This window comes from Hypanus sabinus, chromosome 7, assembly GCF_030144855.1.
Source record: "Hypanus sabinus isolate sHypSab1 chromosome 7, sHypSab1.hap1, whole genome shotgun sequence".
In the NCBI taxonomy this organism is placed as follows: domain Eukaryota; kingdom Metazoa; phylum Chordata; class Chondrichthyes; order Myliobatiformes; family Dasyatidae; genus Hypanus; species Hypanus sabinus.
The window spans coordinates 54,202,027-54,225,408 of NC_082712.1; the positions used below are offsets into that span (position 1 = coordinate 54,202,027).

The 23,382-nt window shown below is 40.2% G+C and overlaps 1 long non-coding RNA gene across 12 annotated transcripts in view; it reads left to right on the forward strand.

The window, feature by feature from the left end:
• The window catches only part of LOC132396776 (uncharacterized), a 124,925-nt gene extending 101,915 nt beyond the window's left edge, over positions 1-23,010 (forward strand). For 8 of the 12 annotated variants that reach the window (XR_009513117.1, XR_009513118.1, XR_009513122.1 and 5 more), the window contains one exon: positions 14,818-23,010. This is a non-coding gene — a long non-coding RNA (uncharacterized LOC132396776). Of the gene's footprint in view, positions 1-2,245; positions 2,365-5,378; positions 5,534-14,817 lie in introns of all 12 variants that reach the window. The other 4 variants (XR_009513113.1, XR_009513112.1, XR_009513116.1 and 1 more) reach the window with 2 other exon arrangements.
• Positions 23,011-23,382: the final 372 nt, after the last annotated feature.

The window sequence follows — 23,382 nt, forward strand, 5'->3', positions numbered from 1 at the left end:
CCTCAGCCTTTGCAGAAAGTCGAGATGCTGCTGGGCTTTCTTTGTAATGGAGCTGGTGTTGAGGGACCAGGTGAGATTCTCCGCCAGGTGAACACCAAGAAATTGGTGCTCTTAACAATCTCTACTGAGGAGCCGTCGATGTTCAGCAGGGAGTGGTTGCTCTGTGCCCTCCTGAAGTCAACAACCATCTCTTTTGTTTTGTTCACATTCAGAGTCAGGTTGTTGGCTCTGCACCCATCCGTTAGCCGCTGCACCTCCTCTCTGTATGCTGACTCATTGTTCTTGCTGATGTGACCCACCACAGTCGTGTCATCGGCAAAATTGATGATGTGGTTTGAGCTGTGTGTTGCAGCACAGTCGTGGGTCAGCAGAGTGAACAACAGTGGACTGAGCATACAGCCCTGGGGGGCCCCTGTGCTCAGTGTGATGGTGTTGGAGATGCTGCTCCCGATCCGGACTGACTGAGGTCTCCCAGTCAGGAAGTCTAGGATCCAGTTGCAGAGGGAAGTGTTCAGGCACAATAGGCTCAGTTTTCCAATCAGTTTCTGAGCGATAATTGTGATGAATGCTGAACTGAAGTCTATGAACAGCATCCGAACATATGGACTTCAGTAAGGCCCTTGACAAGGCCCACATGGGAGGTTACTTATGATGATTCAGTCACTAGGTATACATGGTGAGGTAGTAAATTGGATTAGACATTGGCTCATTGGGAGAAGCCAGAGAGTGGTAGTGGAGGATTGCTTCTCTGAGTGGAAGCCTGTAACTAGTGGTGTGACACAGGGATCAGTGCTGGGTCCATTGTTATTTGTCATCTATATCAATGATCTGGATGATTTTGTGGTAAATTAGATCAGCAAATTTGCTGATGATGTAAAGATTGGAGGTGTAGTGGACAGTGAGGAAGGTTTTCAAAGCTTTCAGAGGGATTTGGACCAGCTGGAAAAATGGGCTGACAAATGGCAGATGGAGTTTAATGCAGGCAAGTGTGAGATATTGCACTTTGGAAGGACAAACCAAGGTAGAACATAAAAGGTAAATGGTAGGACAATGAGGAGTGCAGTAGAACAGAGGGATCTGAGAATACAGATACATAATTCCCTAAAAGTGGTTTCACAGGTAGATAAGGTTGTAAAGAGAGCTTTTGGTACATTGGCCTTTATAAATCAAAGTATTGAGTATACGAGTTGGAATGTTATGGTGAGGTTGTATAAGACATTTGTGAGGCTGAATTTGGAGTATTGTGTACAGTTTTGGTCACCTAAAAAAAGGAAGGATATTAATAAGGTTGAAATAGTGCAGAGAAGGTTTACAAGGATGTTGCTGGGACTTGAGAAACTGAGTTACAGAGAAAGGTTGAATAGGTTAGGTCTTTACTCCCTGGAGCATAGAAGAATGGGGGGAGATTTGATAGATTTGATAGCTATATGATGGGTATAGATAGAGTGAATGCAAACAGGCTTTTTCCACTGAGGCTAGGGGAGAAAAAAAAACAGAGGACATGGGTTAAGGGTGAGAAGGGAAAAGTTTAAAGGGAACATTAGTGGGGGCTTCTTCACACAGAAAGTGGTGGGAGTGTGGAATGAGCTGCCAGTTGAAGTGGTGAATACAGGCTCACTTTTAACATTTAAGAAAAACTTGGACAGGTACATGGATGAGAAGGGTTTGGAGGGATATGGTCTAGGTGCAGGTCAGTGGAACTAGGAAGAAAAATGGTTTGGCACAGCCAAGAAGAGCCAAAAGGCCTGTTTCTGTGCTGTAATGTTCTATGGTTCTATGGTTCTATGTGAGTTCTGCTGAAATCAATAACCATCTTCTTTGTGTTGTTGACCTTGTTGTTTCCAATTTTTATTGATCCATCAAACAAAACATTTTGACTGGATATATGACAGCTTGGTATGTGACCACAAGAAACTGCAGAGTCTAATGGATACAGCTCAGCACATCACAAGAACTAACCTCCCTCTATGAACTCACCTCCCTCTATGAACTCTCTATCCTTCTTACTGTCTCCATGAAGCAGCCAACAAAATCAAACGTTCCACTCACCCTAAGCATTCTCCCTTCTACCTTTTCCCATCAGGAAAAGATGCAAAAGCCCAAAACCAAATACCACCAGGCTCAAGGACAGCTTCTAACCCATTGTTATCAGACTCTTGAATGTAAAATAAGATGCACTCCATCTCACAATCTACCTCATTATAATCTTGCATTGTTTACTTGCATTGCATGTTTTTCAAACAAGAGAAAATCTGCAGATGCTGAAAATCTAAGCAACACACACAAAATACTGGAGGAACTCAGCAGGCTGGGCAGCATCTATGGAAAAGAGTACAGTCAACATTTTGGACCAAGACATTTTTGGTAGTTTTTACACTTTATTCTGCATTGTTATTGTTTTACCTTATTCTAGTTCAGTGCACTGATTTGATCTCTATAGACAGTTGTCATGACAAGCTTTTCGTTATATCTTGTTACATGTGAAAATAATAAACAAATAAATTATTAGTTTCAATACTGAGTACTGTTCAACAATGAGGAGTCTGTTTCATCAGCTGAGGAGAAACAATGGTTATTATTAGCTAAATGTTTCCTGCTCAGTATCATGAGACTTCATGAGTTCTGAATCAGCTGAGAACTTGCAGGGACATTGACTCCTCACTGTACATGGTGCTATGACTTCTAATATGTCAGTCACACCCATTAGACAAGGTATGCTTAAACATAGTGAAAGAGAAGTGTGGATTATTGGCTAAATCCCGTTACTTGACTCATCATTGAGACTACATTAAGAATAGAAGATTCAACGTTTGTCTGAATTACATTGTTTCACCCAAAGTAAAGGACATTATTGAATGTGTACAGCTACCGACCCCCAACAATGCAACAAAGCAAAAAAAGACACAACAAATTGCATCAACCCCTTGTCCCTTTCCTGAAGATTTTACACCTCAAACCTACTTCCTTGAAAAAAATACTCGATCGTTGAACACTCAAATCTATTTATGCACAGAATTTACCATCAGAGTAACAACACTAATCACTCCAATTTTAGATAACTTATCTTGAGAATTTTGATCAGTAGTTCCAGGATCACTAATCATCTCTTTAAGCACCCACACTGTAAAACTTTACAAGAGTATTGTAAATTTCAATGAGCTCATCTCACTCCAAGAAAATGTTGCTCAATCTAAATCCATTATTCCACTCAGGATAAATCAGTTATTATCAAAGTCAGTGTAGAGACCGCTTTACACCAGTTCTAAGGGTTTTGTCTCAATAAACTAAAGCTGCAAATCTATATTGATATCCACAAATGCTACATAGCAAGTTAACACACTTAGTTATATAGTCTAGCTTCCTTGCATCAACATAATTTATCCTGTTTCACTAGTTGCTCTGTAGGCCACAGGTCTTTTTAGCAGTTAGTTGTGAATTAGATGGCAAGGACTGTATTATTTTACTTAATGTTGCAGCGATGTTGTCGTTTTTCATGCAGTATTATTTCACACAGGAAGTACTAATCTTTTTTTGCAGGGGAACCTAATCAATAGTTTAACTGATAATGAATTCATCATGAATACAGGGTGGTCCATTGCATGTTCCACTGCTGCTTTAATTTTAAAGGATTGATGTCATCCATACTTTCTTAATTAGGCTTGTAAAGTTATTTTTCAGTTTTGCACTTCCCCTTTCTTTTCATTGAACTTACATCACATTGATGTAATTTAAACAGTCATAACATGCTGTATTGAAATATATTTAATACTATGATATAGTAAAAAGATATGCAACTTGATAAAATCTGAAAGTATGCTATTCATAGCTTCAAAGTGCTCATATCAAAATAATTCTATCACACAAACATCAAAATAGTTTGGTTTACTAGAAGCAGATTTTTGTAAGAAGTCTAATCTTTCTAGATCTGGTTTGACACCTGATTTATTTTGGATGTCTTCATTCTCTCTGAACTCTGTGTGACTTCCACTTTTGTGTTTCACCCACCATTAAGATTTGAGATTGGTATTTGAACAAGTATCTTTTGATCATGGATGAACTTTTGGTTAGGTTCCCAGACAGGTAAATCACAGGAGTGTGTGATCATGTGATCAACTCCTTTGAAGCCTTTCCCTATTGTTATTTCCATTGATTGTGCACGCTGGCACTAGTTTAGTCATTTGCAAAATTCACAATTAATTTATTTAGCTTTCCAACAATAGGAATTTTGCAAATGCAAGTGTTTGCAATTTCAGCAGTCTTACAAGTTAGCTTCCTTGAAAAGTTAAAGACATGGCTGGTCACACACAATAGCACCTCTGCAATATGATTGCTTCCCTACTTGGTGCCACCAGGTTTTCCTGGCAGAAGTCAATAAATGAATAATCTCTCATACAGAACAAAGTGAATGAACTTAGAGCATGGATCAGTACTTGGAGCTATGATATTGTGGCCATTAGAGAGACTTTGATGGCTCAGGGACTGAAATGGCTATTAGAGTGCCAGACTTTAGATCTTTCTGAAAGGACACAAGAGATGGGGGAGTGGCACTGCTGATCAGAGATAGTGTCATGGCTGCGGAAAAGAAAGAAGTCATGAAGTGATTGTCTACTGAGTCTCTGTGGGTAGAAGTTAGGAACAGCAAGGGGTCAATAAATCCACTGGGTGTTTTTAATTGACCAGCCAGTAGTAACAGTGACATTGAGGAGCAGATAGGGAGACAGATTCTGGAAAGGTGTTATAATAACAGGGTTGTCTTGGAGGGAAATTTTCATTTTCCCAATATTGATTGCCATCTCCCTAGAGTAAGGGGTTTAGATGGGGTGGAGTTTGTTGGTGTGTTCAGGAAGGTTTCCTGACACAATATGTAGATACACCTACAAGAGGAGAGGCTGTACTTGACCTGGTATTGGGAAATGAACCTGGTCAGGTGTCAGGTCTCTCAGTGCTAGAGCATTTTGGAGATAGTGATCACAATTCTATCTCCTTTGCCATAATATTGGAGAGAGATAGGAACAGACAGGTCAGGAAAGTGCTTAATTGGAGTAAGGGGAAATATGAAGCTGTCAGGCAGGAAGTTGGAAGCATAAATTGGAAACAGATGTTCTCAGGAAACTGTATGGCAGAAATGTGGCAAATGTTCAGGGGATATTTGCGTGGTGTTCTGCATAGGTACATTCCAATAAGAAAGGGAAAGGATGATATGATATGGGATCCATGGTGTACAAGGGCTGTTGAAAATCTAGTCCAGACATTCTACAAATATGTGAAGAGCAAGAGGATAAGATGTAAGAGAATAGGACCAATCAAGTCTGACAGTCAAAAAGTGTGTATGGAACCAGAGGAGATAGAAGAGGTACTTAATGAATACTTTGCTTCAGTATTCACTGCAGAAAAGGACCTTGATGGCTTACAGCAGACTGAAAAGCGTGAGCACATATACATTAAGAAAGAGGACGTGCTGGAGTGTTTGGAAAGCATCAAATTGAATAAGTCACTGGGACCGGAAAAGATATACCCCAGGCTACTGTGGGAGGTAAGGGAGGAGATTGCTAAGCCTCTGACAATGATATTCGCATCATCAATAGGAATGGGAGATGTTCTGGAGGACTGGAGGGTTGAAGATATTTTTCCCTTATTGAAGAAAGGGAGTAGAGATAGTGAGTCTTAATTCAATGGTTGGTAAGTTGATGGAGAAGATCTTGAAAAGCAGGATTTATGAACATTTGGAGAGGCAGTTTGATTAATAGGACTGGATGTGACAATCCCTGAAGTTTCTGCACTGCACTTGACTTGAGTGAAGGTAGTTCTTAACAATGACCACTAGATGATGTTACCACCATTACGACACATCTTCAGTTGTGTACAGACAGACAGACAGACAGATATACTTTGTTGATCCCGAGGGAAATTGGGTTTCATTACAGCTGCACCACAATTAGTGAACAAATATAGCAATATAAAACCATAAATAATTAAATAATAATAATAAGTAAATTATACCAAGTGGAAATACGTCCAGGACCAGCCTATTGGCTCCGGGTGTCTGACACTCCGAGGGAGGAGTTGTAAAGTTTGATGGCCACAGGTAGGAATGACTTCCTGTGATTCTCATTGTTACATCTCGGTGGAATGAGTCTCTGGCTGAATATACTCCTGTGCCTAACCAGTACATTATGGAGTGGAAGGGAGTCATTGTCCAAGATGGCATGCAATTTGGACAGCATCCTCTTTTCAGACACCACCGTCAGAGAGTCCAGTTCCACCCCAACAACATCACTGGCCTTACGAATGAGTTTGTTGATTCTGTTGGTGTCTGCTGTCCCAGCACACAACAGCAAACATGATAGCATTGGCCACCACAGACTCAACACCTCAACATCACTGGGTGTTTTGGCCTTTTATCATAAGACGCCCTCCGCCAAGGCAGGCCCACCACAGGGTGATCAGACCTGAGTGTGTGTCACATGGTTAGTTTCTAGATGGTCACTTGGCAGCCCAGACAGCATCCCTTCTTTTCAGCCACCGCCAGTGACTGCTCATTTCGGTGGCATTAGCAAGTGCTTCGATTGCCTTCCTATGGGCCTGACCTCTGGCTCCTACTTCCCTCAGCAGCCTTATGGTGGAACCAGCTACAAAGCCCCTGCATCCCTCCTCAACTGGCGCACTTTTACGTTCCAGCCTCGCTCCTCTGCTTCAACCGTAAGGTTGACATATCGCAGCCTTTCCCAGGGGACCGTCAGCTTGGTGATAAAGGCAGGAGTTGGACCAAAGGACCAGGTCAGGCCACAGGTTGGTTGTTGCAATTTCAGATGGGAAGGTAAGTTTCTGGCCTAAATGGACACACATTTCCCAGTCCCTGGCTGCACTCAGTGAGCATGAGTTGTGAGGCAAGGGGTTAGACACCAGTTTCTCTCCTTCCCGGATGAAGAATGGTAGTTGTGGGACCATTGTCTGGACGTTGAGAGGCCTGGCGTTGGTGGTTACTCTTTTACACTCAAGCTCAGCTGCCAAACACCTCAGCACTTGGTTGTGTCACCAGGTGTATCTGCCTTATATTAGGCTGGTCTTGCAACTAACCAAGATGTGTTTGAGGGATGCCAGAACTGCACACAGAGGTTGGGCTGGATCCTCTCCCAGACAAAGAGTTAGGTTTGTAGGAGAGGGTAAGACATCATATATTGCTCTGATGATAAAGCTCAATCTATTTGACTCCATGATCCACAGCTCACACCATGTGATTTTCCTCCTCTCAACACCCTCTCACCTCATCCAGCAGCCTTGCTTGGCTTGGGATATTGCTTTGGCCAATATGGCTGCTTCTTCTTGGTGGTGCACCTCCTCCTCCACCAGGTGCTGGCGTTCAATTGTAGTAGCCTTTTTCCAGGAATTAGGACTAGTCAGCAAGGCTTTGTCAAAGGCGGGTCATGTCTTACTAGCCTGGATGAATTTTTTTGAGGATGAAACTAAACATATTAATGAAGGTAGAGCAATAGATGTAGTGCATATAGATTTTAGCAAGGCATTTGATAAGGTAACCTATGTAAGGCTTATTCAAAAAAAAAGGAGGCATAGGATCCAAGGGGACATTGCTTTGTGGATCCAGAACTGGCTTGGCCACAGAAGGCAAAGAGTGGTTGTAGACGGGTCATATTCTGCATGGAGGTTGGTGACCAGTAGCGTGCCTCAGGGATCAGTTCTGGGACCCTTACTCTTTGTGATTTTTATAACTAACTTGGATGTGGAAGTTGAGGGATGGGTTAGTAAATTTGCTGATGATACGAAGGTTGGAGGTGTTGTGGATAGTGTGGAAGGCTGTCAGAGGTTACAGTGGGACATTGATAGGATGCAGAACTGGGCTGAGAAGTGGCAGATGAAGATCAACTCAGTTAAGTGTGAGGTTCATTTTAGTAGGTCAAATATGATGGCAGAATATAGCATTAATGGTAAGACTCTTTGCAGTGTGGAGGATCAGAGGGATCTTGGGGTCTGTGTCCATAGGGCACTCAGAGCTGTTGCATAGGTTAAGAAGGCATATGGTGCATTGGCCTTCATCAACCGTGGGATTGAGTTCTGGAGCTGAAAGGTAATGTTACAGCTGTATAGAACCATAGTCAGACCCCACTTGAAGTACTGTGCTCAGTTCTGGCCACCTCACCATAGGAAAGATATGGAAACCATAGAAAGGGTGCAGAGGAGATTTACAAGGATATTGCCTGGATTGGGGAGCATGCCTTATAAGAATAGGTTGAGTGAACTTGGCCTTTTCTCCTTGGAGAGGCAGAGGATGAGATATGACCTGATAGAGGTGTATAAGATGATGAGACACATTGATTGTGTGGATAGTCAGAAGCTTTTTCCCAGGGCTGAAATGGCTAAGACAAGAGGGCACAGATTTAAGGTGCTTGGAAGTAGGTACAGAGGTGATGTCAGAGCTAAGTTTTTTACGCAGAGAGTGGTGACTGCATGGAATGGGCTGCCAGCGACTGTGGTGGAGACTGTGGTCTTCTAAGAGGCTTCTGGATAGGTACATGGAGCTTAGAAAAACAGAGGGCAATAGGTAACCCTAGGTAATTTCTAAAGTAGGTATATGTTTGGCACAGTATTGTGGGCCGAAGGGCCTGTGATGTACTGCAAGATTTTCTATGCTTCTATGTTTCTATCTCTGGCCATAACTTTTGACATTCAGACTTAATCTCCAGCATTTCTTTGTCTAGTTCTGCATCTGGCTGTCTTACCATATAACCATATAACCATATAACAATCACAGCACGGAAACAGGCCATCTTGGCCCTCCTAGTCCGTGCTGAACCCTTAATCTCACCTAGTCCCACCTACCCGCACTCAGCCCATAACCCTCCACTCCTTTCCTGTCCATATACCTATCCAATTTTACCTTAAATGACACAACTGAACTGGCCTCTACTACTTCTACAGGAAGCTCATTCCACACAGCTATCACTCTTTGAGTAAAGAAATACCCCCTCGTGTTTCCCTTTATCTTCTGCCCCCTAACTCTCAAATCATGTCCTCTAGTTTGAATCTCCCCTACTCTCAATGGAAACAGCCTGTTCATGTCAACTCTATCTATCCCTTTCAAAATTTTAAATACCTCGATCAAATCCCCCCTCAACCTTCTACGCTCCAATGAATAGAGACCTAACTTGTTCAACCTTTCTCTGTAACTTAATTGCTGAAACCCAGGTAACATCCTAGTAAATCGTCACTTCACTCTCTCTAATTTATTGATATCTTTCCTATAATTCGGTGACCGGAACTGCACACAATATTCCAAATTTGGCCTTACCAATGCCTTGTACAACTTTAGCATTACATCCCAACTTCTGTACTCAATGCTTTGATTTATAAAGGCCAGCGTTCCAAAAGCCCTCTTCACCACCCTACCTACATGAGACTCCACTTTCAGGGTACTATGCACAGTTATTCCTAGATCTCTCTGTTCCTCTGCATTCCTCAATGCCCTACCATTTACTCTGTATGTTCTATTTGGATTATTCCTGCCAAAATGTAGAACCTCACACTTCTCAGCATTAAACTCCATCTGCCAACATTCAGCCCATTCTTCTAACCGGCATAAATCTCCCTGCAAGCTTTGAAAATCCACCTCATTATCCACAACACCTCCTACCTTAGTATCATCGGCATACTTACTAATCCAATTTACCACCCCATCATCCAGATCATTTATGTATATTACAAACAACATTGGGCCCAAAACAGATCCCTGAGGCACCCCGCTAGTCACCGGCCTCCATCCCGATAAACAATTATCCACCACTACTCTCTGGCATCTCCCATCTAGCCACTGTTGAATCCATTTTATTACTCCAGCATTAATACCTAACGACTGAACCTTCTTAACCAACCTTCCATGTGGAACTTTGTCAAAGGCTTTGCTGAAGTCCATATAGACTACATCCACTGCCTTACCCTCATCAACATTCCTCGTAACTTCTTCAAAAAATTCAATAAGGTTTGTCAAACATGACCTTCCATGCACAAATCCATGCTGGCTACTTCTAATCAGATCCCGTCTATCCAGATAATTATAAATACTATCTCTAAGAATACTTTCCATTAATTTACCCACCACTGATGTCAAACTGACAGGTCTATAATTGCTAGGCTTCCTTCTAGAACCCTTTTTAAACAATGGAACCACATGAGCAATACGCCAATCCTCCGGCACAATCCCCGTTTCTAATGACATATTAAAGATCTCCGTCAGAGCTCCTGCTATTTCTACACAAACTTCCCTCAAGGTCCTGGGGAATATCCTGTCAGGACCTAGAGATTTATCCACTTTTAAATTTCTTAAAAGCGCCAGTACCTCCACCTCTTTAATTGTCATAGGTTCCATAACTTCCTTACTTGTTTCCCACACCTTAGACAATTCAATATCCTTCTCCTTAGTGAATACCGAAGAGAAGAAATCATTCAAAATCTCTCCCATCTCCTTCGGTTTCACACATAGCTGACCACTCTGATTGTCTAAGGGGCCAATTTTATCCCTCACTATCCTCTTGCTTTTAATATAACTGTAGAAACCTTTCAGATTTACTTTCACCTTATTTGCCAAACCAACCTCGTATCTTCTTTTAGCTTTTCTAATCCCTTTCTTAAGATTCCTTTTACAATCTTTATATTCCTCGAGCAATTCCTTTACTCCATGCTGCCTAAATCTATTGTAGACATCCCTCTTTTTCTGAACCAAATTTCTAATATCCCTTGAAAACCATGGTGCTCTCAAACCTTTAACCTTTCCTTTCACCCTAACAGGAACATAAATATTCTGTACCCTCATAATTTCACCCTTAAATGACCTCCATTTCTCTATTACATCCTTCCCATAAAACAACTTGACCCAATCCACTCTCTCTAAATCCCTTCGCATCCCCTCAAAGTTAGCCTTTCTCCAATCAAAAATCTCAACTCTAGGTCCAGTCCTGTTCTTCTCCATAATTATATTGAAGCTAATGCTATTGTGATCACTGGACCCGAAGTGCTCCCCAACACATACATCTGTCAGCTGACCTATCGCATTCCCTAACAGGAGATCCAACACTGCCCCATCTCTAGTCGGTACTTCTATGTATTGTTGCAAAAAACTATCCTGCACACATTTCACAAACTCTAAACCATCCAGCCCTTTTACAGAATGAGCTTCGCAGTCTACGTGTGGAAAATTAAAATCTCCCACAATCACCACCTTGTGTTTACTACAAATATCTGCTATCTCCTTACACATTTGCTCTTCCAACTCACGCGCCCCATTAGGTGGCCTATAATACACTCCTATCAGTGTTCCATGCATTGTTTGTGTAATCTACTCACACCTGGATACAATAATATTTCCACCTTTGAACCTATGTTTTATTCAGCTACTTTATTAGCCAATTAAGTGCTACTATACCATGGTACAGACCCCTCCTGTGTTCCCTTGTCCTCTTATTCAATCTTGAGATTATTGAGAGCAAATGTCTTTTTCTTGATCCATGTTGGTCATTTAAGTTTGACTTAATATATTTTCAGATCTTCAATTGTGCTGCTTTAAAAATCTTATGGTATATTTTTCCAGTCATCTGAAATATGAAGTTTCCATGTTGACCAACCCCTCCTACCCCATTTAGAGTTACCTATATCATCTAGCCTTTTTCATTGGCTTATATTTTTGGTAGCAGATGAAAGCTGTAAACCACATTTTTTTTATATAATGGAAGGTCACAGTCCAAAACCGATTATCTGTTGCTTTATCTCAAAGTATTGTAAAACTGATCAGAGAGATTCTGCAATCAGTTGCTTTGTTTTTCAAAGGCATTGTGCAGTTGATGAGGCATTGAAAGAGATAGTTTTTCCATTGCATGGTGTGATATTCTGATACTTGCTTAGAAAAACTTCCAAACAATATCTTGGCATATCCATTGATATGCCAATTACTGCTTTTGCTTTGGATAGGGATTCATATCTGAAAATACTTTAACCCTTTTAGGATCCAGTAGGAGATGCCTAGCTGTGATTGTCTCCCAAATAAATTACATTTGGAATCTTAATATATCATTTTCTCTTATTGGATCTCATTTTGTCTTCAAAATATTACTTAAGTAATACCCAGAGGTTTTTGTATTCTGCATGTTGTGTGGCCTGATTCATTAAAATGTTATTTACCTGTCAATGCTTCTTTTTATAAGTCTATTCAAGATGAAATATATATTTTTAGGTGATAACTTTCTGAATTAAAATATTAGGTGTGTGCATCTTTGACTTTTAAAGAGGAATTATTGTTTAACTTAACAGAATCTTCTTGCCACCATGTGAACTTGATATCTTGAAATTGGGTTGGAATTTGGCTGAGGAATCAAAGAATCCAAAAAGACGCTCAAACATATAAATCCCACAGAAATTCATCTTCATGATATTTACTCTACTGTCTATTTGAGTATTCCATTTGCCCATGAATTCAAATTTTTTCTCTATTGTTTGAAGTTCACTAATGTATTCTCAAATTTAGGGATTTTTGGAACTATTAATTAGCAATATTTAATAAGCATCTAAAATAGAATTGCAATCACCAAGCAGCTGACTGTAGCCTCTGTTTAGAAGTAAGTTTCCATACTTAGTCTAGTTGTACATGTTTGGTCTCACGAGAATAGTTGTGGTATCAAGGTTAATCACTTAGAGCTGCTTTTCCCTTATAAGATATTGTTTTTATCCTTTTTAACACATGCTGATTTTAAAGCTAGTATCAATTAACATTCTTCCCTTAAGGTATATTTTGATCCTATTGTATGGTACTTGGTTAGATTTAAAATTAACTTTGTTGCTGATTATCTTAGGAACATATTACTTGTCTTCCACCATGACAATAGTATTGGAGTATTACCAGAAACAGGTCCTTCAGCACAACTCTTCCATGCTGTTGAAAATGCCCTTCTAAGCTAGCCCATTCACCCAATATTTGCCCCATACCCTACTAAACTTTTCCTATCTATGCATCTGCATAAAAGTCTTAGAAAAATTCGACAAATCACTTGCAAGTACTTTCTTGTGCTCATAGCACAAAAATGATTTGTCCATTTCTGGATTATTTTCCTTTGATGAACATATCCTTTCTTTGAAATGTCAGTCTTACTGTCGTGACCCTGAGGGCCTCTGCGCTTGACAAAAAATGTTGATCTATGTTTCTTGAGCGTTGTTTATTTGCTAATTGTTATCTAAGCTAGAGCCGTTAAGCTCTGTGCTTTTAGTTTAATCTTGTCCAGTTAATTGTGACTGGCACACGTTTCCTGCACTCTATGATGATTTAAAGAGGACTCTCGTTTAGTACCTTAGTGGAGTCATGGTGCTGGAGAGAATGATTTGGCTCATGTAGTCATCCCTCCGGGACTCTGTTGATATTCCGATGGTAGCATTTGTTTTTGTCTCTTCATGGGGATTCTGCCATTCCTCTGCTCTTGGGTCCAGTGTGCCATCTGCCGCTCCTGAGTTGAGTCAGTGCTAGCCACCTCTATGACAGAGAAAGTCTGCTGTTCCTCCACACTTGGGTCCAGCTCAGCAAGTGCACACCATGATGCTTACAGTTTCCCAATCATGTAATAATTGTTATTTGCAACAATGCTATTTTTTCTTTCTTCATGACTGCTGTCAAAATCTATCCTGAACTTACCGGACTGACTTTTGTTCTCAAAACAAACAATCCTTTATTCTGAGAGTTTGCACTGAACCCAATGAGAATGGAATACTATTCTGTCTAAGTGCTTTATAGGCTCACAAAGGGTTTCCGTAATCAGTTCATTTCTCTGTAATCAGTTAGTTTTGAAGAAATCGTCATGAAGAACAAGGAATTTCTAAACAAGGAGTAATGACTTTGAAGGAATAATGCAGTATCATATCATGTGTCCAAATATAATGAAAGAATGTTGTGGTTTTAGAGTAAAAGATCAAAGGAATAAAAAGAAAATGTTGAAAATATTATTTAAAATAAGAAAGAATGAAAATCTACATCTGTACATTTTAGTACTCTGTCCTTGAGAAGTTGGTTGGCTGCATTTGAGGTTTAGCAAACTAAAATGGATAAGGTTTTCAACTGAGTTGAGTGTCTATCACCTATATACAAATTCATTTTTTAAATAATATGCAGGATATTGCTATGGTACAAGTTCTGGAAGCAAAAGGTAGTACACAGATAGCAGCTTTCTGCTTTCTGTACTAAACCTCCTTGCATCTGTGGTCATGGGAAATTTCAGTCTAGCCTTGTAAACACTGAGTGAGTACTGTTATCCACACTAGTGTTTCAAATCAGCCATGATCTCAGAATGGCGGTGCAGACTCGAGGGGCCAAATGGTCTACTTCTGCACCTATTGTCTATTGTCTATAAATGCAGAATTATACTTTGTGCAAGAAATAATGACTTCATAATCAATACACTGATTGCATCTTTAAAGCTAAATCAGTGCAAGTTGCTGTTAGGAATGTGCATTAACATATTTCAGCAATGTTTGCTGCATTCTTCCTTTCTAACATTTACATTTCACTGATGTTTCTATTGAAGTTGTATAAGCTGCAACTAATATACAAGTATTTGCAGTAAAAGTTTGTTTTTGTTAATTTCTTGGGAGATATTATCAAGATTCATTGCTATTCTGTGAAATTTCATTTTAAAGCTATTCTAAACTAAAAGCTCTTTTTTAATGTGATATAGCACACAAGCTTTCCCGACATTGAAAATGATTTTATGTTTATTTTCTTTAAGGTTAAATACCAATAAGTTACCTTCTACTTTCTACTGATTATTTATCTAGTATAAGGCATGAGAGAGGAGTTGGCCAGAATTGATTGGAAAAGAACACCTGCAGGGATGACGGCAGAGCAACAATGGCTGGAATTTCTGGAAGCAATTCGGAAGACGCAGGATCAAAGAGGAGGAAGTATTCTAAAAGAAAGATGACACAACCATGGCTAACAAGAGAAGCCAAAACCAATGTAAAAGCCAAAGAGAGGGCATATTAGTGGGAAGTTAGAGGATTGGGAAACCTTTAAAAACCAACAGAAGGCAACTAAATAAGTCATTAAGTAGGTAAAGATGGAATATGAAAGTAAGCTAGCTCGTAATATCAAAGAGGATACCAAAGGTTTCTTCAGCTACATGAAGTGTAGCGAGAGGTGAGAGTGTATATTGGACTGCTGGAGAGTAGATAATGGGAGAAAAAGAAACAATGGATGAACTGAATAAGTATTTTGCATCACTGTGGACACCAGCTGTGTGGTGGAAGTTTTAGGTGTCGGGATCATGAGTATGTGAAGTTACCATTACTAAGAGAAGGTTTTTTGACTGAAAGGTCTGAAATTAGATAGGTCACCTGGACCAGATGATGTACATCCAGAGTTCTGAAAGAGATAGCTGAAGAGATTGTGAAGGCATTAGTAATGATCTTTCATGAATGGTTCCGGAAGACTGGAAAATTGCAAATGTCACTCCACTCTTCAATAAGGGAGAGAGGCAAAAGAAAGGAGACTAGACAAAAGAGAATTGTTTGATTTTATGTACATGGATTTTCAGAAAGCCTTTGACAAGGTGTCACATATGAGACTGCTTAATGAGCTGTGAATCCATGGTATCACAATAAATATTCTAGCATAGATATAGTAGAGGCTGATTGCCAGAAAGCAAAGAATGGGAATAAAAAGAGCCTTTTCTGTTTGGCTGCTGCTGGTGTTACATAAGGGATTATGTTGAGACTGATTCTTTTTATGTTATATGTCAATGATTTGGTTGATGGAATTGATGGCTCTGTTGCAAAGTTTGCAGACGTTTTGAAGACAGATGGAGAGACAGGTAGGTTTGAGGGAGCAGAGAGTCTACAGAAGGCCTGAGACAGATAAGGAGAATGGGCAAAAAATGGCAGGTGGAGTATCATGTCAGGAAGTGTATGGTCATGCACTTTGGCAGAAGAAATGAAAGGATTGACTATCTTCTAAATAGAGCAAAAATATGAAAAGCTGACACACAAGAGACTTGGAAGTTCCTGAGCAGGTTTCCATAAAGGTAAATTTGCAGGTTGAGTCTGTGGTAAGGAAAGAAAACATGGTGCTAGCATTCACTTCAAGAGGACTATAGCATAAAATCAAGGACGTAATGTTGAGACTTTATAAAGCACTGGTGAGGCCTCACTTGGAGTATTGTGAACAGTTTTTGGCCCCTTTTCTTAGAAACAATGTGCAGAAACTAGAGGAGATTCAAAGGAAGTTCACAAAAATTATGCCAGGATTGAATGGCTTGTCATATAGAGAGGATTTGATGGATCTGGGCCTGTATTCACTAAAATACAGAAGAATGAGGGGTGACCTCACTGAAACCTATCAAATGCTTGATAGAGTGGATGTGGAGAGAATGTTTCTTACTGTGAGAGAGTCTAAGACCAGAGGACACCAGAATAGTGGAGCATCCTTTTAGAATGGAGATGAGGAGGAATTTCTTTAGCCAAAGAGTGGTGAATCTGTGGAATTCTTTGCCACATGCAGCTGTGGAGGCCGAGTCTTTATGCAAACTTAAGGAGGAGGTTGATAACTACCTGATTTGTCAGGGCATGAAGCGATACAGGGAGAAGGTGGGAGATTGGGGCTGGAAGGAAAATTGGATCAGCCATGATGAATTGGCAGCATAGACTCAATGAGCCAAATGGCCTAATTCTGCTCCTATATCTTTTGCTCTTATGGTGTTATGTTAGCAATATTAACTTCTTCTGTAATAATATGGTGGTACTATTAATCATGCTTGCAGCTGAATCATTCCTCAAAATTGGAGAAAGTTAGAACAGTATTGAAGATATTGGGGCAACACGTATTCATTTCAGAGTGTCAGCATTAAAACTCTGTTTCAAAATATTCAAGTGGTTTCACGTGGCTTTTAAATTCTTGCTACAGAGAACATTTCAACTTTTTGGAAAAAAATTACAGAGTGTTGTCCCTCACACAAGGCAGCCTCCCTCCGTTTGCTCAATTTATTCTTCCTGCTGCCTCAGGAAAGCAGCTGATATAATCAAAAATGACACCCAGTCTGGTTATTATCACTTATTGCCCCTTGTGTTAAGCAGAGGATACAAAAACTTGAGAGATTAGATACCATTTGGCTCAGGGACTGCTTCTATCTCAGTTTCCTAACTCTTGAATGGGACCTCTATACAATATAAGTAACTTTGTAATCTCTCAACCTCATGCTGGCCTTTGTACTTTATTTGTCTACTTATATTGCACTTTCTCTATAACCATATTCTACATTTGTTTTGTTCCTTGTTGTAGACCTTGAAGCACATTTGCATGAAATTATCTGCTGATAATTAAAAATAAAAATGTAAAATAAAAATCCTTCTCATTACATGTGACAATAATAAATCAATTATCAATTACAAACAACTATGTGTGCAATAAGTAAGCTCAATATTCAAATATTATGCCAAATTTAACAGTGCATCCTTTGATTGTATCTAACAAAACAAAATGAAGTAGTACTTAGTTTTATTTTCAAGGAAAACAAATCAGTCAAAGAAACATAAAAAATTAATGGGAATTCAAATGCAAACTAAATTTAAAAAGACCCATTAGAATGCATATTTTCAGTTCCTTTTTCAAAATGAGTCAGTTATTTTGATTTATAAATGACCTCCCAGTCAGTCACTCTTCATTCAGATAATAATCTGATTTTTGATTTGTCTTACTGAAGTGAGAATTCCCCACATTAAAATCTATTTGACTCTCCTCTCCTGACATCTATGAGATTGTATTCCATCAGTATAGTTAGATATTTGAGAGACAGCATAAGCACAAAGGACTAAAGGAGCTGTTTCTGTACTGGCTAACTCTGGATCAGTGAACATTTTTGAAAGCATTGTAAACTAACATCAGTTAGTAGATGTTTAAACAGTGGAGTTACACAATCTCAGGATAAAATTATGACACATGTAGTTGGAAGAAGATTGCACACATTACAGTGAAGTTGCTAGAGTAACTAGTTTACCTGGGGGAAAAAAGTGATATCAAGTGTGACAGCGGGAAAGCGTGTATGGAACCGGAGGAAATAGCAGTGGTATTTAATGAGTAATTTGCTTCAGTATTCACTATGGAAAAGGATCTTGGTGATTGTAGTGATGACTTGCAGCAGACTGAAAAGCTTGAGCATCTAGATATTAAGAAAGAGGATGTGCTTGGCACTTTTCAAAAGCATCATGTTGGATAAGTCACTGTGATCGGCTGAGGTGTACCCCAGGCTACTGTAGGAAGTGAAGGAGGAGATTGTTAAGCCTCTGGCAATGATCTTTGAATCGTCATTGGGGACGGTAGGGGTTCCGGAGGATTGGGGGGTGTTGTTTCTTTATTCAAGAAAGGGAGTAGAGATAGCCCAGGAAATTATAGACCAGTGAGTCTTACTTCAGTGGTTGGTAAGTTGATGGAGAAGATCCTAAGAGGCAGGAGTTATGAACATTTGGAGAGGTATAATATGATTAGGAATAGTCAGCATGGGCTTGTGAAGGGCAAGTTGTGCCTTATGAATCTGATAGAATTTTTTCAGGATGTGCCTAAACACATTGATGAAGGAAGAGCAGTAGATGTAGTCTATATGGATTTCAGCACGGCATTTGATAAGGTACCCCATCCAAGGCTTATTAAGAAAGTAAGGAGGCATGGGATCCAAGGGGATATTGCTTTGTGGATGTAGAACTGGCTTGCCCACAGGAGGCAAAGAGTGGTTGTAGACTGGTCATATTCTGCATGGAGGTTGGTGACCAGTGGTGAGCCTCAGGGATCTGTTCTGGGACCCTTACTCTTTGTGATTTTTATAAATGACCTGGATGAGGAAGTGGACTGATGGGTTAGTAAGTTTGCTGATGACACAAAGGTTGACAGTGTTGTGGATGGTGTGGAGTTCAATCCAGATAAGTGTGAAATAGTTCACTTTGGTAGGTCAAATATGATGGCAGAACATAGTATTAATGGTAAGACTCTTGGCAGTGTGGAGTATCAGAGGGATCTTGGGGTCCGAGTCTACAGGACACTCAAAGCAGCTGCACAGGTTGACTCTGTGGTTAAGAAGGCATATGGTGTATTGACCTCCATTAATGCTGGAATTGAATTTAGGAGCCAAGCGATAATGTTTCAGCTATATAGGACCCTGGTCAGACCCCACTTGGAGTACTGTGCTCAGTTCTGTTCACCTCACTACAGGAAGGATGTGGAAGCCATAGAAAGGGTGCAGAAGAGATTTACAAGGATGTTGCCTGGATTGGGGAGCATGTCTTATGAAAGCAGGTTGAGTGAACTTGGCCTTTTCTCCTTGGAGCGACGGTGATGAGAGGTGACCTGATAGAGGTGTATAAGATGATGAGGGGCATTGATCATGTGGATAGTCAGAGGCTTCTTCCCAGGGCTGAATTGGCTGCCACAAGAGGACACAGGTTTAAGGTGCTGGGGAGTAGGTACAGAGGAGATGTCAGGGGTAAGTTTTTTACACAGAGAATGGTGAGTGCGTGGAATGAGCTGCCAGCAATGGTGGTGGAGATGGATATGATAAGGTCTTTAAAGAGACTTATGGATAGGTACATGGAGCTTAGAAAAATAAATTCTGAATTCTTTCTTTTCAGTTCTGGCAAATAATCATCAACCTAAACTTTTAACTCTTTTTCTCTCTCCACAGATGCTGCCTGATCTGCTGAGTATCTCCAGTGCATTCTGCCTTTATCTCAATTTTTGCAACTACTGCTACTCTGTGGTTTGCAACAGCTTTTCAGAGTTGCCCTTACAGAATCAAACAGAAGGACAAGAATGAAATCTTCCAAGATCCCGAGCTTTACCCACAATCTGTATAAAGGTGGCAGTAAGGGTTGTGCTTAATGTAGCAGTAAATCCAAATACAATCACCGAAGGGATTAGCTACCAGTTTTTATTCCCAGTAGGAGAATCTAATAAAACTACAGATACTTCAGAAAACAAGGTGATGTCTAAAAGGCATAACCCAGCTAACAGAAGAAAAGCAACAAAAAGAGCAAAATTTCAAGTATCTAAGATGGACCATTTTGAGAAAGGAGATTGTCCTTATTCATCTTCCACACTGGTCAAAGTCAACTGTATTTCCATTCTCTGTCTTCTTTATGCTTAAGAACTGAACAGATTACAGCAGATCAGTTGGCTCCCTCCATCTGCGCCACATAACCATCCACATAGTCATTTTAAAATGTTTTTTAAAAATATTTTTCAATCTCCTATCTTTCCCCATTTATTTCCTTCAGGCATTTTTTCAAATGGCATTTCAAGAGTTACTATCAAGTGTATTAAATCACTAAATTAAATTGGAAAATGCAAATTCCTGGGTACCTTAAAGGAAGAAGACTCCACTGAGACTTCTTCACAAAGTTTTGTATGATGTAATGTCACAAATTTTATTGGGAGTGGTGCTGCAATTAGCCACTAAGTGTTGTTGCTGCTTCGCAATGTTTTACTTGCATATTGATAAACAGGAGACTAACAAGATTGCAGCTCACCTTAGTTTAGTGGATTGCCTTGACAATTGTTAGTAATCACATTCAAAGACACGTGATCAGGGAGATGATTCTGACCAATCTTTTCAGAGTTTCTAATATTAAAGTGTTTATATCATTGTTCAAAGTTATGTATCTTAAGACTACCTGCAGTAGTTGTACAACATGAAGGTAATCTATTAAGTGCCAGTGATAGTATACAAAAGATATGGAACCCACACCCAGTCAGCTCTTTCTAGATAGTATTTTTAATTAATGCCCAGAATAGAAAGCTTATCACTAATTCTATTTACACTAAACATTGGTCCTTGTTGAGGGGCATGAAAGCTCTTTCATGTCAATCCATAAAACAGCAAAGCATCCGCTTAATGATTTGAGTCACCCAGATTATATTTCAGGTAAGCAAACAAAGTGAAGTGACACATTTTCCTGCACACTTTCCAAATACACTGTATTCTAAACATTAATGTTGAGAACAGAGCTTGTTTTGATAGATGTGTCAAAATGCTATATCTCTAACCTTTCCCACATTCTTACCAGGCCTCTCCTAGTTATTCACAGGATTGCAGGTTCACAGAGTGGCTACCCCACAGAAGAGAGAAGGTTAGCCTTCCGTGCCTGGAGTAGCTGTGTGTAAGCGCCATCAGCAGTCCAAATTCCCTGCTTCTCTCCTGCACTACTTTTATTTTCGGATTATCATCCAGTCTCCTTTCCAGTGTCATAATTGAATTTACTCTTGGTGGTAAAATCCAGGTCCTCTCCACTATCTGCACTAAACAATGTTAAATATAATTTTAGGTCATGTTTCTTCTTTTGCCAAAAATAAATTCTTCCTCCTCTATCTCTTTAAAGAGCAAACACAAGGAAACCTGCAGATGCTAGAAATTCAAACAACACACACAAAATGCTGGTGGAACACAGAAGGCCTGGCAGCATCTAGAGGAGAAGTACTGTTGACGTTTCGGGCTGAGACCCTTCGTTAGGACCCTTACAACAGAACTTGCTCATCCTTGTAATTTGTTTGTATGTGCCATCTTGTACGACATGAGCGAACATGGTCTTTCCAAGACCATGATTGTTCTTACAAAATTTTTCTGCAGAAGTTGTTTTCCATTGCCTTTTTCTGCGCAGTGCCTATACTAGATGGGTGACTCCAGCCATTATCAATATTCTTCACAGATTGTCTACTTGGCATCAGTGGTCGAATGACCAGGATTTGTGATGCCCAGCTGTTTATACGACCATCCACCGTCTGCTCCCATGTTTCTTCGTGACCCTGATCGGAGGGGGGGGGGGTGCTAAGCTGGTGCTACAACTTGCCCAATGGTCAGCTCAAGGCCTCAAGGTTAGTGGATGGAAGAAGTGTCTCACACCTCCTTTGGTAGAGACATATCTCCAACCTGCCACTCCTGTTTCTTCACCTTGGGATTAACTTTGTTAGATATCTTCTGTGCCCTCTTCAATGGATTCCCATGCTCCAAAACTGGAGACAATACAGCATCACAGGTTGAGACAGTCATAGTTATCAAGTCGTAGAATCAGATGAAGCTACCACATGGAAACAGAGTCTTCTACCCACCAGGTGCCAGCTGGACACTGAGCACCCATTGTTCAGTGGGCTCACTGTACCCTACCATATTTTATTGCCCTTAGATTTGTGGTGGTGAGAGTATTGACTGGCTGCATCACTGCCTGGTACGAAAGCACCAAATTTCAAAGTGCACAGAAAAGTTCAAAGTAAATTTTATTATCAACATACACATATGTCACAATATACAACCCCCAGATTCATTTTCTAATGGGCATAAACAATAAATCTATAGAAAAATAACCATAACAGGATCAGTAAAAGACCGACCATCTGAGGCATTCAACCAGAGTGCAAAAGACAACAAACTGTGCAAATACAAAAAGAAGAAATAATAATAATAATAATAATAATAATAATAATAATAATAATAATAATAATAATAATAATGTAAAGAGGGTTTCTTCTTTTTGTTAACTAGCAGGAGTGCTAATTTACTGATAACGAGAATGGTATTCCTTTGTAAACCAAATGGGGATTAATGTTCTTTCTTCTGAGTCTGTAAGCTTTTGTTGACGGGCTTTTGGGCAGATCGGCGCGAGGGGGTCGAGAGAGAGGACGCAATGCTCTAAGCTGGGCGAGGATCGGACCCCAAAGGGGGGTCCGAGGCCGGGAGATTCTCCGAGGACGGAGGGGGGGATGAAGCTAGATGTGCTTGGTTGACCACTCGGAGGGTCCTGAGCTGTTTGGAGAGTCCGAGGAGTTCGGAGGGGATCGAATGGTGGCCAGAAGACTTCAGTAATTGAGCTCCAACGGCTGTGCATGAAGTGGTTTGGACTTTGATAAGTTTGGCGCCTTTTCTTTAATTTTCTCTTCATATATACTGTATTGTTATTAATCACTTAGTTATAGTAACCTTTATAAATTGTACTCATTTAATCGCATATGGTGTACTGTCTGTTTTTGGGTGAGGCGGGGACATCACACAGCATCCACACCAGCTGATTACCCAGTTTGGCGGGGCCGAAGGCTGCTCCCCCTAGACGGAACGAGGTGAGCGAGCCTGAGGCGACCCAGGGGGTTACAATAATAATAATAATAATAATAATAAATATTAAGAACATGAGATGAAGAGTTCTTGAAAGTGAATAAATTGGTTGAGGGAATATTTCAATGCTGTGACAAGTGAAGTTGAGTGAAGTTATTCCCTTTGGTTCAAGAGCCTGATGGTTGCAAGGTAGTAACTGTTTCTGAACCTAGTGGGGAGAATTCTGAGGCTCTTGTATCTTCTTCCTGATGGCAGCAGCGAG